A 14,366-nucleotide genomic window follows, 5' to 3' on the forward strand; every position below is an offset into this window, starting at 1 on the left:
AGAGAGAGAGAGAGAGAGAGAGAGAGAGAGAGAGAATGTGTGTTTGTGTGTGGGGGAAGACCTGTAGAAAAATAAGCCTTAAAATGAGCCTTAAATTCAGGCCTGGGGTTGTAGCTCAGCGGTAGAGTGCTCTCCTAGCGAGGCCCTGGGTTCAATCCTTAGCACTACATAAAAATAAATAAATAAAACAAAAGTATATAAAAAAGTACTCCTTGTTTAAAAAAAATGTAAATTCAACAGGATAGCACCATATTCATATTATATGCTTCAGCCCATTAATTGTCATAAAACCAATCTAGTATGCTGAGGCCAGTTTTTTAAAATAAAATAATAGGGGACATTCATGTTATATAGTTAAGTGTTGTTTTATGAAACTTGTTCTACTTATATGTGCATACATTTAAGAGTGTACTCAGCTGAAGCATAAAATGCATTTTTTTTTTAAAAAAACTGAGCACTACAGCTTAAAAACATGTTTAAAAAACACTGGTGTTAAGTAAATATGCTTGAAACCAAAAGTCTAGAGTATTACAAATGGATGGAAGACACTGGGTCACTGCCTCATAAAATATGTTTCAAGCCAATATAATAAAAGATCAGAAGACTAAATAATGTTGTCCAAGTTGGCTCAAAAAATTAACTGTGGCTCTGAAATAACAAGAAAGGTTTAAAAATCTCAATCCACATGGCATCTTCAATATACATGTGATCATGATGAGAAAAAGAGCATGATGGCCTTGGTGAGTCTTCATGAAGCCAGGCATTACTTGGACAAGTCGAAGAAATTAGGATAAACCAAGAGGTGGACCAAGAACAATTGACTATTCTATAATTACAAAGGCCTTACAAACTACATGAAAGGAAAAAAAAAGATAAACATCTTCTGATAAGTGAGCATGTGGGTGGTGAAATGTAATGATCCAGGAGCCCTGAGTCAAGCAACTGGAATAATAATGTTATCTCTAGATGAATTTTCAAGGTGAACTAAAGTGAGAATCCTCTCTCAGTTTCAGGTTATCACATGCTGGATGGGTGGACTGGATATCCAAAGCAAGATGAGGAGCCTGAGAATGTAGGGCTAGGAGACATTCCCTACATTATCTTAATGTAGGGAAGCATATCTCCCCCACCAACTCCATTTTACAGACTTAGATAGAGGTACACTGTTACTCTAGCTCACAAGAACATATTATATTACTCCTTGGAAATAAGAACAAAAACAGTCTGACAACGCCTGGCCTATAAACAATGAATATTAGGTCAATATTCAAATTTTAATACCTACCCTAATTTTATTGAGTATTTAACAGATTTATTTCTTGTAAGAAAACAAGATTAAGAAGGCAGGTAAGGTTCTTTTGAGAAAACTAAGAATGTCCTGGTTGAATTAGTAATTGTCTTGTTATGCTGTGATTGGTGTGGTGTTTTAGCTTTTAATTGACCTTCTTTTTAAAACCACAAGTATTGCCTAAGGCACTTTAAGTTAAATGTGCAATTTAAATAAATTTTAATAACTAGCAAGGATAGAACTAAACACTAAGGGAGTGGAATTGATATTTGGTGTTAGAAATTTCTATGTAAAAATGATGGTTAAAATAATATCAGAAGGAAGATGCTTGGTACAAATAAGTGGCTCAGACTTTTAAAATTAACATGTAGGCAGATTTCAGATATTAATAGTAAAATATAAATTTAATGAAATCTAATTGCAGGGTGTGACTTTAACTTCATGTATTTTAGTCAAAAACTCAAAGAAAAATTAATTCAATAAAACAGCAACAGATTTTCTCACAACCAGCAATTTTCAAACTAAAATGTAGTAACCTTCTGACTTTTAGCTATAAAACTTGGATTTGTCTTCATTATGTAGTGTAACTCCCACAGCAAGTTATATTAACTTAATGCCATGTTGCAAAAATCAGGAAAATGGGTAACTTGATATGGTTCCAAAAGCAGAAATAGTTATTTGATGAGTTCGTGAGAGAAGGAAATAAGTCTAAGGTAAGCGTGTTTCACCCTTAATTCTTAGGCTTCAGAAAAGCCTAATTAGACAGGACAGGAATTTGGGCCTGGCACACCCAGGTTCAGACGTGGCAGAATTCTGAAACAAAGTTTTTTTTTTTTTGAACCTTTGAGTCATATGCCACTGGCAAATCGTAACCTCAACATACAGGTCCTTAAGTCAACAGGTCCTCCAACGAGATGGTGCGCAGTTGGAGCGTGGCAGCTGGATTTCCTCCTGCCACGAAGAAAAGAACTGAAGTCTTCCCGATCAAACCGGAAAGTGGGCGCAGCTCTGGCTTGGAGAGTGCACCCGGAAAAGTGTAGAGTCGACCCACAGCGAGAGGGATGTCCGCGTCCCGACCACACAGCGCTTTCCAAACCAGTCGGAAACCATTTAAATGGCTAGGGGCGGCCGCGGTTTTCAGCCTAGGACTGTCTGGTGTCCGGCTGGGAAAGTTGCCTAGCAAAGCTGTGCCCTTCCCTGTCGCGGGTTTGTCCCTCTCCGGCACACGGGAGGGAGGAGACAGGCAACCTGCAAATCCGAGTGTAAACGCCTGCTTCGCGCCTGGCACACCCGCTCCTGTCCCCGACTCCGAGACCCTTCCACGGACGAGTCCGGGGCCACAGGACTTTGGCCCTGACCGGGCTCCGACTGGAGCCTCCCTACGGGGATTGACAGGGGGCACCTAGAGCAAGAGAGTGACCTGTCTTCCACCGGAATGCCACCTCCCCACGGCCTCAGGCGCCCCTTTCGGCCTCTCCCGCGGGGCAACTGAAACCCTGCTCTCGAGACCTTCTCCAACCGGCCGCGGGACTCGTAGCCCTCTACCCACTAGCTGAAGCTCCGCGGACGTCCCACCATCCCCCGTAGCTGCCCAGGGGCCACCGGTCCCCCGCTCCGGCCTCTACGCTGGCCGGTCGGCTTACCTGGCGGGTAGGCAGGGCAGGGCGGCGGGAAGCGCCGGCCAGCCGAGTGCTGGACGTGGGCCGGGAGCCAGGTGCAGGTGGTGGCAGGCGGAGACTCGGGTTGCTGTCGCTACAGTTGCCGCTCAGTCGAGCTCCTCCTCCGCCGCCGCCTCCAGCCTTCCCGCTGGGCCTCCCGCGTTGCCAGGAGAGGCCGAACCGAGGCTCTGCTTCCTCTAGTAGTCTCCCAGGTGAGCTCTAGTCTGCGACGTCTGCAGAGGCGAGGCCCCTGTCCCGCGCCTGCGCGCCAGGCTTCTGCCCCGCCCAAACCCTACCTGAGCGCTCCAGGTGAGGACCGAAGACCCAGCGCGCGCGAGGCGCGGGCGTCTTCCCAGTCAAAAGCGGCAACAGAGCAGCTTCTCTCTCCCCAGTCCACGAGGCTGGTTTTCTGAAAGTCTTGCCAACCAGGCGGTGTACATTTGAGAAATTCTGTACTGACCTGGTGGCAGTGGTCACCTTCAGAACACACAGTCTGGGTCCTTGGGAGAACCAAAACTAGGTTCTCCCAACACTCCACTCTTCTTCGGTTCGCCCAGATACAGGGGTGCGGTACCCCCAGGGCCACTTCATGAGGGCTGCAACTGTTGGATCATGTGGTTTCCTCGGGCAGGGTTCAGCAGCTTCTGTTACCAGTTAGGTTTGTGAGCTTCCTTCCATGTAGTCTAGATTTCATCACTTGACTCACTTCAGCGCAGCTAGTGGTTTCCGTTTTTGTAACCCAGCGCTCTGGTAGGGGCGCCTCACGTCCAAAGGAGGAGCCTCCTGCCTCTTCCAAAGAAGAGCCTCTGCTATTTGGCAGAGCCTCGCCAATTTGGGGCGCACCTCCCCTTCCTGGGTTGCTATCGAAAGACAAACCAATTACCAGATGAGAGGGAAAGCAGCGACAGTAGAGAATCCTGCTGTCCTTGTTTGGGAAGAGATTGTGGTTTCCTGGAGAAGGCTTGCTTTTACTGTAGGTTTGTTTAAAAGTTCAACATCTATTCTGGAAGGTGAGAATACAGACTCCAGAAAGAATCTAGGTTTTGCTGTTGTTTTTAAGACAAAAGTTTATTTTTTAACTTAGTTTTCCCTTTGATGACATTTACAACTTTCTGTTTCAGCCTTATGTTGCTGTGACAATTACACACTCAAAACCAGGTATTAAAATTACATTTCTACCAACTCATTTATTTGGCTTTATTTCAAAATATATAGGGATGTAAATGGAAAAATGTCCAAAACCTTTGGAGTAACATAATTACACGGTGACAGATTTTTCTATAAAGATTATCTGTGGCCTTCCTCCTACATTTGGACACTTCTTCTTATGCTGCTTATTGACTGATTTATTCATGTTATATATGACCTAGAAATAAGGTTTAAACCACTGATTAGTACAGAATCAGCAGGGGTATGGTAATTTGACTGGCCTATGACACTGTTTGTAGAATCCAATGTACAATTTTATGCCATAACAGCCCTGAGTTGGACTTAACACTTTAGATAATTATTTGTTTTGTACGTTGTTTATTTTGCAAGCATCAAGGAACCTTTAATAGCAGTACATAATAGGAATTTTTAATCCCCTTCCAAAAAAAATTCAGGAGATATTTGCAAAACTAGCTTGGTATGGTAGTGTTTGTCCTTAGGTCTAGAGAGCTGAAAACATTAGCTCCATAAATTCTCTCTCTCTCTCTCTCTCTCTCTCTCTCTCTTTCTCATCAGTTCTGTAAATTTCTTTGCTGTTTGCTGTTAAATAGAGGTTCATATTAATCTTTTGGGAATTTGTGAAAAATCCTAAATGAATAACTAGCAAGTTTGAATCTCTGCATAAAGCAGAAGCCAAAGATTGTCAGAGTTTTGATGTCCCACCAGGCAAAGAGCAACAATTTTCACTGACAATCAGGACAGAGCAGATGGATATAGAATAGCAATCTGGAATGAAAAGACTGAGATCAGTGACAGCAAGACTAATAACATCAAATAACAATTGAAAAGAGAGGCTAGGGCAGATCTACAAAAAGAAAGAGCAAGCAAATAGGACCAAACTGCTGCATGAGGAGTGAACAGAAAAACATATAAAAACATATAAAAATGATCAGAAATTACTGAAAAAAAAGGACTTTCAGTTTTACAATGGCAAACAGGTTATTTAACCAAGGAAAGCAGTATTTCTGAATCTGGCATTACTTGTACTATTTCATACATTACTTGTACTATCGTGTCATATCTTTCTGGAAGCAAAGTCTTAAAATTAATGAAAGTTTTTCTACTTCACAATAAGTTAAAATGCTGCAGGTGCTCAAAAATATCATTATACTGAAATATTTAATGCCCTAAATCTAATCAGATGAAAGAAATTTGAAAGTGCTATTCTATTCAAAATTATGAAATGAAGCATTCATTATTTTATAAAATAAGCATTTTATCATAAAATAAAATCCAGGAGACTTAGTGTATATATGCATCCCAGAAACGAGCTTATTTTAATAGCACATGTTTGGCATATCATGACAATTAAGTAAGAAAAAGAAGGACAAACATATTCCCATACATAGATACATGTGTATACAAACACACATAACTGACTCCAAATGCTTGTTTATATGGATTTGAAACAATCCTCACTATGTTTTTTGGAGGTGTGGGGGGTTACCAGGGATTGAACTCAGGGGCACTCAACCACTGAGCCACATTTCCAATCCTATTTTGTATTTTATTAGAGACAGGGTTTCACTGAATACTTGATGCCTTGTCATTGCTGAGGCTAGATTTGAACTGGCAATCCTCCTGTCTCAGCCTCTGGAGCCACTGGGATTACAGGCTTGTGCCACTGCACACGGCCTAATCCTCACTATTTAATCTTCCAGGTAACTTTTAAAGCCAGTTCATGGCCTTGTAGTTAGTAGTACTGGCCAGTACATAGTAGGTGTACAACAAATATATGTAAATGAATAAATTGATCCATCAAATACTATGAAAAATTCAAATGCATAGTGTCTTAAGAAAACTATGGGTCTAAAGAATGGCTTAACACAGCAGTCTAGCTAAATTTAAAAAGTTACAAATAAAAGTAATGGATTGGGGGCTGGGGCTGTAGCTTAGGGGCAGAGCAATTGCCTGGCACATGTGAGGCACACTGAGTTTGATCCTTAGCACCACATAAAATAAAATAAAGCCATTTTGTCGATATATAACTACAAAAAAATAAAAATAATTTAAAAAAGTAATGGATTGGAAATCTGAAGGACAGGCCTTTAGTATCTACCAGTTCTTACATACCGATATTTCATAAGGCACTATGCAAAGTAGTTTATACCCCTACTATTTGCTTCTAGGCTTAAATTTTCTCTCCCACAAAATAAAATGCCAGTATGTACAGGGTGATTTCCAAGCTGTTTTACACTTTAACTGTATTTTACTAAGAGAATTGTTGTGCAAAATAATGACAATGACAAAACCCCTCCTAGATATACCAATAATAATTAGTAGACAACAAAGGTGAAGAAAGTGAACTTACTTAACTGAAATGAAATACTAATTAATAAAAATAATTGTGACATACAATGAATGCAAATTCACTGACTCCAAATTTAAATGTTTCAGTTTGTTAATTGTTTAATTGTTGGTTACCCAGGGCTTAGCAACTTTAGTTTGAAACATATGACATGCCTTAGACTTTAAAAACAGTTTTCCTCATGAGGATCTCAAAGTCAGACTGAGAGATTTGGCTCAAAGACCAGCAGATTGAAATAATTTTTACCAAAAGAAGTGAAAGAATTGAAAGGCCATTGATTCAAAAGGAGAGAACAGTAGTGGTGCCTTAGTGAAGAGCCACAAATATGTGGGTTTTTAAAAATAATAACTCAGTATAATCCTACATTGTGTTAGTTAAAGCAGTGAAAACATAAATAGACTATTCAAGTTTGGACATTTTTTAGACACTGTTTTATGTGAATATTTTTGAAAAAATATTATCAGTACAACCATCTCAGAATTTCAAAGAGGGAGATATTTCTGTGAGGATACTTATTGACTTAAAAATGTAACAGAACTGTGTCTTGTTAATCTTGTATACTTAATGCTTGGCACATAGTAGGTGTTCAATAAATATTTGATGAAATATATTGAATAGAGTGCAGTGTTTCAAGCTTTTAAGCATTAGCATAAAAGCAAAAAGAAATGCCATGCTGAGTCAGACTAAGAGTCAATCTAGCTAGCTCTAAATTTTGACAGTGGCACCAAAGGATATTTTGTGGGAAAATATGTAATAGTCTTGCATGATATTGACCTCTGAGGTGTACTCTTGGTATTATCACACTTTTCCTAGATGGATCTTTCTTTTTCTGTAAAATGATTTTTTTTTTTTAATTTCAGAGAAATGTATGCTCATTACAGATTTTTAAAAAGATAAAATAAACTAGTTTTAAAGTAATCAAAATTGTTCATATCAAGTTGAATAACAGTACCAGATCCTTTCTAGACAAGTATTTTAATGTGTGAGAGTGTGTATGTTTGGGGATAGGGAGAGTGCTGGGGATTCAATCCACAGGATTGAATGCTGTGCTCTACCATGGAGCTACAACACCAAGTCTCCCAGTACTTCTTTTTTTTTTTTTTTCAGTGATGGAAATTAAATCCAGGCAAGCAATCTATCACTGAGCCATGTCCACAGCCCTTGGGATATTTTCCATTGTGTATCTTTCCAGATAGTTTTTTTTTTATTGAAGAAATTGGGGAAGTGGAATAGTTAATACAGAGAAATAGAGACATGTTTGTAAAATAAAAGAAAGATGACCTGGAAGACTTGTTCTGTAGCCACAGTTTTCTAATTAACACACTTTGTTGTCAATGAACATTTATTGTGTTTTTAAGGGCTGCATGGTATCCCTTTGTATGGATACACTGAATCAGTCCTTACTGTTGGACAATGGAGATCCTTTCCAAACTTTGCTATTACGCATAGTTCTGTGATAATCACAGATTTATCTCTTGAAACATTTATAATGATTTTCTGTATTTCTGTTGACAGAGTTGGTAGGTTATGAAAAGGGGGGAATGAGAATGGAGACATTACACAAGGAAAGGAGATAAAGGACTTAGAAAATAATAAAGAAGGAGAAGAGTTGACCACAAAGGAGTCATCCATGTGGGACGTCCTATGAAGGCCTATTGAGAACTTTTTGGCCACATCCCTTGCCATGGGGTAAAGGGCTGAGCAATGTGGCTTCATTCCAGGGATCATACATGGAGCAGAGGAGCTAAACCAAGGAGCAACACCCAACTTCCGCAAACTTTATAAAGACGTCATTACCTAAGCATTGTAGTAAAGATAATGGTCTTTATCACAATCCAGCATGTAGTTGATTCCTAGAAGGACGGTGTCCAACAGGACCTCTATATCCTAAACAGAGCTTTTTGTAAATTAGAAAATGTCACCACTGGGCAAAGACAGCCTATAGGCACAGGGCTTAGTAAATAGAAGACTCCTTCCTTACTCTAGGGCATCCAGCTAGCTGAATGGAACCTGGGCTGCATTTCAGCCATCCTTTCTCTTTTGTAAGATGCTCTTCTTTAGGGTGCAAACTATATAACCCAATGTCCAAATAGGATAACCCCATCCTCTGATAGCCAGCTATCTTCAGATGACCGCATGATAAAAAATGAAAACATTGCTAAAACTTTGCTCTTGGGTAAGAGGCAGATTATAAAACAATAGCTGCAAATTCCTCTCACTCCGGTGACCATGTTCTTTGGCAGTGAGACTTCACTGCTCTTTCCAGTAAGAGGTGAAGTTTGTTTCCCTTTTCAACTCTACAGTGGCTATGCTTTTGCTTTCAACAACAAAATATGGTGGAAGTGAGACTGTGTGACTTCCAAATCTTGGACTTGGATTTTTCACCTGTTTCTTTCCCTGTCTTGGGATGCTGCCCTGAGGTGGTCATGTCACGAAGAAGCCCGGGGTGAAAAGAGCATGTAGAGAGATCCACTTTCCTGATGTTGTATTTGAGTTCAGATCCCAGTCAGCTCCCAGCCGAATGCAATCTTATGAAAAAGACTTGGAAAATACTTGCAAAAGAACGGCCTGTTCAACCCACAAAATCATGAGAAATATTACGGTGTCATTGTTTTAAACAACTAAGTTTGGGCGATCTTTTTAGCTATTTCACTTAAGTTTGGTATCACAACAGAAACAAGCACTTGTTACATTTCTGTATCCTGTATACTCTACCTATTCACAGAGAAAACTCTGGAGATGCAAACGCTTGGATCTATTGGAATTTTAGAAGTCTAAGATTTGAAAGACTCTGCACCAAACATATGCTGTATGCCATTTATCTGGAAGAATACTTTTTAGTCTGAGTCAGTGTAGTATTCCCAGGTCAATTCTAGATAAAATGTGTGCAGAATGGAGAAAGACAAGAGAACTGGGGATAGATGAGAAAGTAGGCACTGGCAGTATGCCTAAGAAAATCCCCTGTAACCTCTTAATGTTTTGAATGTGCCACCATTCATATAGAACAAGATGTACAATGAAGTGACTTTGATCCTTGAAATAACCCTGTTGAGGGAACTCTGAAATTCAAATTTAGTCTCATAGGTCCTATACTACAGAGAAATAAGATCTCAGCATGATCCTTATCCAACGTGTTTAAGAACAGAAAATATTTCTAAATGGGATCTTGAGGCTGACAGGTCTTGGATAGCCCAACTATCTTCATGTGCTTCAGAAAGACTTAGAAAGTCCCCAAAATGTCATGCAGATGAAAGACTTTAGTTGTACATGTTTTTATCAATTAAGTTTTAGTGGAAGCAAGACATGTTCATTCATTGACCTATTGACCTATTGACTATGGCTGCTTTGACACTATAAAGGCAGTGTTGAGTGGTTGTGACAGAGACACAAAGTCTGAAAAAGCTAAGATATTTACTATACGGCCCTTTGTAGAAACACACAACAACAACAACAACTTTGTTTAGATGAAGCACAGAAAACTGGAAAACTTAAATATTGCATGATAACACAAAACACAAATAAAAAATGTTGACCATGATCAAAAGACACACTGGGACCAGGATGGAGTACCAGTGTATGACAGCCTAGAGAGAGTCTTACATAAACCCATTCCACCCCTGTCAGCCCCTCTCTTGTACTAGGGAGAATTTATGGAATGTAAATATATCCTTAGTGAAACAGCAGAGTCCCTGATTTTACTAAAATGGGTTATTATCACATGGTATAACAGGGATTTGAGAGGAAAATTAACTCTAGGTACAGATAGAGAAAAATAATGTTACTTAATTTTCTTACTCAGTAACTAGCAGGTACCTTAAGGCTTCCATAGTGATAAATGCAAAATCAATGCAAAACAAATACTTGCTGAATGCTCTGCCTCAAAGTTTTTCCCTGGTCTCTTAAAAGCCTGCGGGATGGCATTCCCATTTCTTGTGGGAAGCATATTATTGGCAATTCATATTACCAGTGGTGACACCAGTGCTCCTTGTTGTTGCCTCCAACTCTTCCCTCCTGGGACAACTGTTTCCCTCCCTTGTCCCAAACTCCAAGTAGAAGCACTTCTAGAAGTGAGTGTGAGTGTGAGGAGGCAGTAGGGGAGTGGTTACAAGACTGGTAAGTGTTTAGGATGAGAAGGAAGTGGCCCCTAATTCTTTGCCATGACTTCATATTCTGAGAAAATTTTACTTCCTACTTCATACTGGGGTATGGAAGCAGGAAGAACATTTACTGAGTATTAACTGTCTGTCAGAAATTATCCCTACATTTTCTCGTTTAATCCCTGCAATATTCCCATGATGAGGAGCCTCAGTGAGAAGTTCATATATATGAACAGCTAATATAGCAGGAACCTCAAAGCCACCCGCCACCCGCACCGGGAACAGGCCCAGCGACCCCCCGGCATGGAAGTCACGTCACCCCAATTGGAGTAGGGGCAGAGCAGAGCCAATGCCCGCGCCCGCAAGGTAGGCAGACCTGCAACTGACCAGAACAGGCCCAGGGGCCCGCCAGCGTGGTAGACACATCACCCCAATTGGAAAGGGGGCAGAGCAGAGCCTCTGCCCGCACCCGGAACAGGCCCAGAGACCCGCCGGTGTGGTAGACACGTCACCCCAATTGGAGTAAGGGCAGAGCAGAGCCATCGCCCGCGCCTGCAAGGTAGGCAGACCTGCGACCGACCAGCAGAACAGGCCCAGCAGCCCGCCAGCGTGGTAGAAAGATCACCCCAATTGGAGGAGGAGCACAGCCGCCACCCGAACCTGCAAGGGAGATTTTTTAACTATATAAGAGCAATATAAATATATAGGGGGAAAATTCAATAACACAACAGTTTCACCAAGAAGAAAGAAACGTGAGCAGTATGAAAAGACAAGGAAAGAAAGGACCACAAGCAATGCAGGTCAACTCAACGTTAGAAAAGGTAATAGCTGCAGCAGATGGAATGTCAGATAAAGAATTCAGGATATACATGCTTCAGATGATCTGGAGTCTCAAGGAAGACATTAGACAGCAAAATCAGACAATGAAAGATCACTTCAACAATGAATTACATAAACAAATCCAAGAAGCAAAAGATCAACTATATAGGGAGATAGAGGTTATAAAAAACAAACAGAAATCCTAGAAATGCAGGAAGCAATAAACCAAATTAAAAACTCAATTGAGAATACTACCAGCAGAGTAGAACACTTAGAAGATAGAACATCAGACAATGAAGACAAAGTATTTCAACTGGAAAAGAACATAGACAGCTCAGCAAGACTGTTAAGAAACCATGAGCAGAACATCCAAGAAATATGGGATAACATTAAGAGACCAAACTTAAGAGTCATTGGGATACAGGAAGGTATAGAGGTCCAAACCAAAGGAATGAGCAATCTATTCAATGAAATAATACGAGAAAACTTCCCAGACTTGAAGAATGAGACAGAATCCCAAATCCCAGAAGCCTACAGGATGCCGAATGTGCAAAATCATAAGAGATCCACACCTAGACACANTAAACATTAAACAGGGATGAGAGGTGGGAGGGAAAGGGAGAGAGAAGGGAAATTGCATGGAAATGGAAGGAGACCCTCAGGGTTATACAAAATTACATACAAGAGGAAGTGAGGGGAAAGGGACAAAAATACAAGGGGGAGAAATGAATTATAGTAGATGGGGTAGAGAGAGAAGAGGGGAGGGGAGGGGAGGGGGGATAGTAGAGGATAGGAAAGGCAGCAGAATACAACAGACACTAGTATGGCAATATGTAAATCAATGGATGTGTAACCGATGTGATTCTGCAATCTGTATGGAACCACCATTTGAGCCAGCTCATAACGGGAGCTCATAACCCACTTGAATCAAAGTGTGAAATATGATATATCAAGAACTATGTAATATTTTGAACAACGAACAATAAAAATTAAAAAAAAAAAGAATTGTAAAGTGATTTTACTTTTAGTCCCAGGGTGGATGACTTATCATCCCTAGTTTGTCCTTAGGCATTCATGGACAGTTGCATTTATATAATGATAATATGAAGAAAAGTTAAGTAACATAAGATTTTGTTTTCACATAGAAATTTTACAATGCATTTTTAAATGCATTAAACCAAAATAACTAATTTTGTATCAAAGTTTCCTTAAAGTATATGATACTATAAAACAATGTCACATCAAAACAGTAAATTTAGCACCAATTTTTCAATAAAAACATTGAAGAATATAGAGATGAACAGAAAACTGTATTATCTCAAGGAGATAAATGGCAGTACAACAAAACTATTGATTCCATGCTCCGTTTAACAATAAAAACATGTTTTTTCATTTGGTTACTTTAAATATAACTTAAGGGCTGAAGATGTGGCTCAGTGGTAGAACACTTGCCTAGCATGTGCAAGGTCTTGTATTTGATTCCCAGCCTTGAAAAATGAAATAAAATAAAAATAAATGAATATAACTTAAGTATAATGAGAATTTTAAAATGGGTTGCTACAATTTTGGTATAATTTAGTAATAGTATTTTCAAATACATCAAAATGCTCCTTAGTAATGCTTTACAATATTTAATGGTATAATTTGGACATTTAGTTATAATTAGAGAAATATAAATAAAATACACTCAAGTTGACATTTTGATGTAAAAATAAGGGTTTGTCTTTTAAATAATACATAAACTATTATTAAAAGTGAATGACTTTGGAACCAATTATTCTTAACTAATTTCTTGACAGAAGCAAAAATGTGAAAGGGAAGATACTGTAAAGTTTATTATATAAAAATGGAATTTTGAGCTTTATAATTTAATCATACTGGAGCACACACACACACACACACACACACACACACACATATATATATATATATATATATATATATATAGAGAGAGAGAGAGAGAGAGAGAGAGAGAGAGAGAATTTCAGAGACTAGATTGCATTTAGGGAATTATTCTAGAATTATGTAATATAAAAATTATCTCTTGACAAAATTAAGAATCCTTGTATATAAATATATTTTGCAATTTTTTTCAAGAGAGATATTTCAAGATAATATTTCATTTCTAAAAATTTCAAAAACAAAATGTATGAGACAACCTTTCCATTTGTTTTATGGAATTTGACCTTTTGCAGCTTCACATACCAGGATAAACTGGACTTACCAGTTTTGCCATCTTCTCATTTTTTTTTCCTTAACAGTAAGTAAATATTGCCATAATCTCATAATCAGAAAATGACCTTGCAGGTCATTAAAAGGTTGAGGTACTTTCAGTATATTTTGCTTAGGTATAATAGTGACAATAATTGTTTAGCACTCTTTTAAAATGGTTTTGACTGAATAACAAGCAGTGTCAAAGGAACAGTTGTTAAATAAATGCAATATACAAAGAATCATGATGCAGTGAAAAACTAAGAACTTAAAATGTACTCAAAGAAAAAGAATATAATTTTGTTATCTACCGTGAGACACTCTCAGTCCTACCAACTCCAAATTCTGAATTTATGTTTATCATTTCCCTTGCTTTGCTTTAGAATTTTGCCATATACATTTATAAGTATAAAGAAAATATCAACTTTGTAAATTTTGAAATTTATATATTAATAAATGTATCGTATATATTGCTCTTTGATTTTTTTGCTCAAAATTTTGTACATATGATTTATACATCTTGTTACATGTAGCTCCAGTTAGTTAATTTGCACACTGTATTAGGCTTACCCATTTTGTTCTTCATGAACCTTTAAAAATTTCTCAGTGCAATGTGTGAGAGAGAGATTACCAACAGAATCTTCTCATACTTGAGCCCGTATAATTGTGCATGCCTACAACCCCATTGATTTAGGAGGCTGAGGCAGGAGGATGGCAAATTCAAGGCCAGCCTCAGAAACTTAGTTAGGCCCTTTCTCAAAATAAGAAACAGAAAG

At 38.8% G+C, this 14,366-nt stretch overlaps 2 protein-coding genes across 8 annotated transcripts in view; both read right to left on the reverse strand.

The window, feature by feature from the left end:
- Nucleotides 1–3,687, reverse strand: part of Galnt3 (polypeptide N-acetylgalactosaminyltransferase 3) — a 37,711-nt gene extending 34,024 nt beyond the window's left edge. The window contains exon 1 of one of the 3 annotated variants that reach the window (XM_048812413.1): nt 3,407–3,687. The gene's annotated coding sequence lies outside the window, so the exon portion shown is untranslated. Of the gene's footprint in view, nt 1–2,931 lie in introns of all 3 variants that reach the window. The other 2 variants (XM_048812412.1, XM_015479264.2) reach the window with 2 other exon arrangements.
- The window catches only part of LOC107136895 (sodium channel protein type 1 subunit alpha), a 939,664-nt gene that overhangs the window by 623,008 nt on the left and 302,290 nt on the right, over nt 1–14,366 (reverse strand). The gene's annotated exons all lie outside the window — the stretch shown is intronic.

This window comes from Marmota marmota, unplaced genomic scaffold, assembly GCF_001458135.2.
Source record: "Marmota marmota marmota unplaced genomic scaffold, marMar, whole genome shotgun sequence".
Taxonomy (NCBI): Eukaryota; Metazoa; Chordata; class Mammalia; order Rodentia; family Sciuridae; genus Marmota; species Marmota marmota.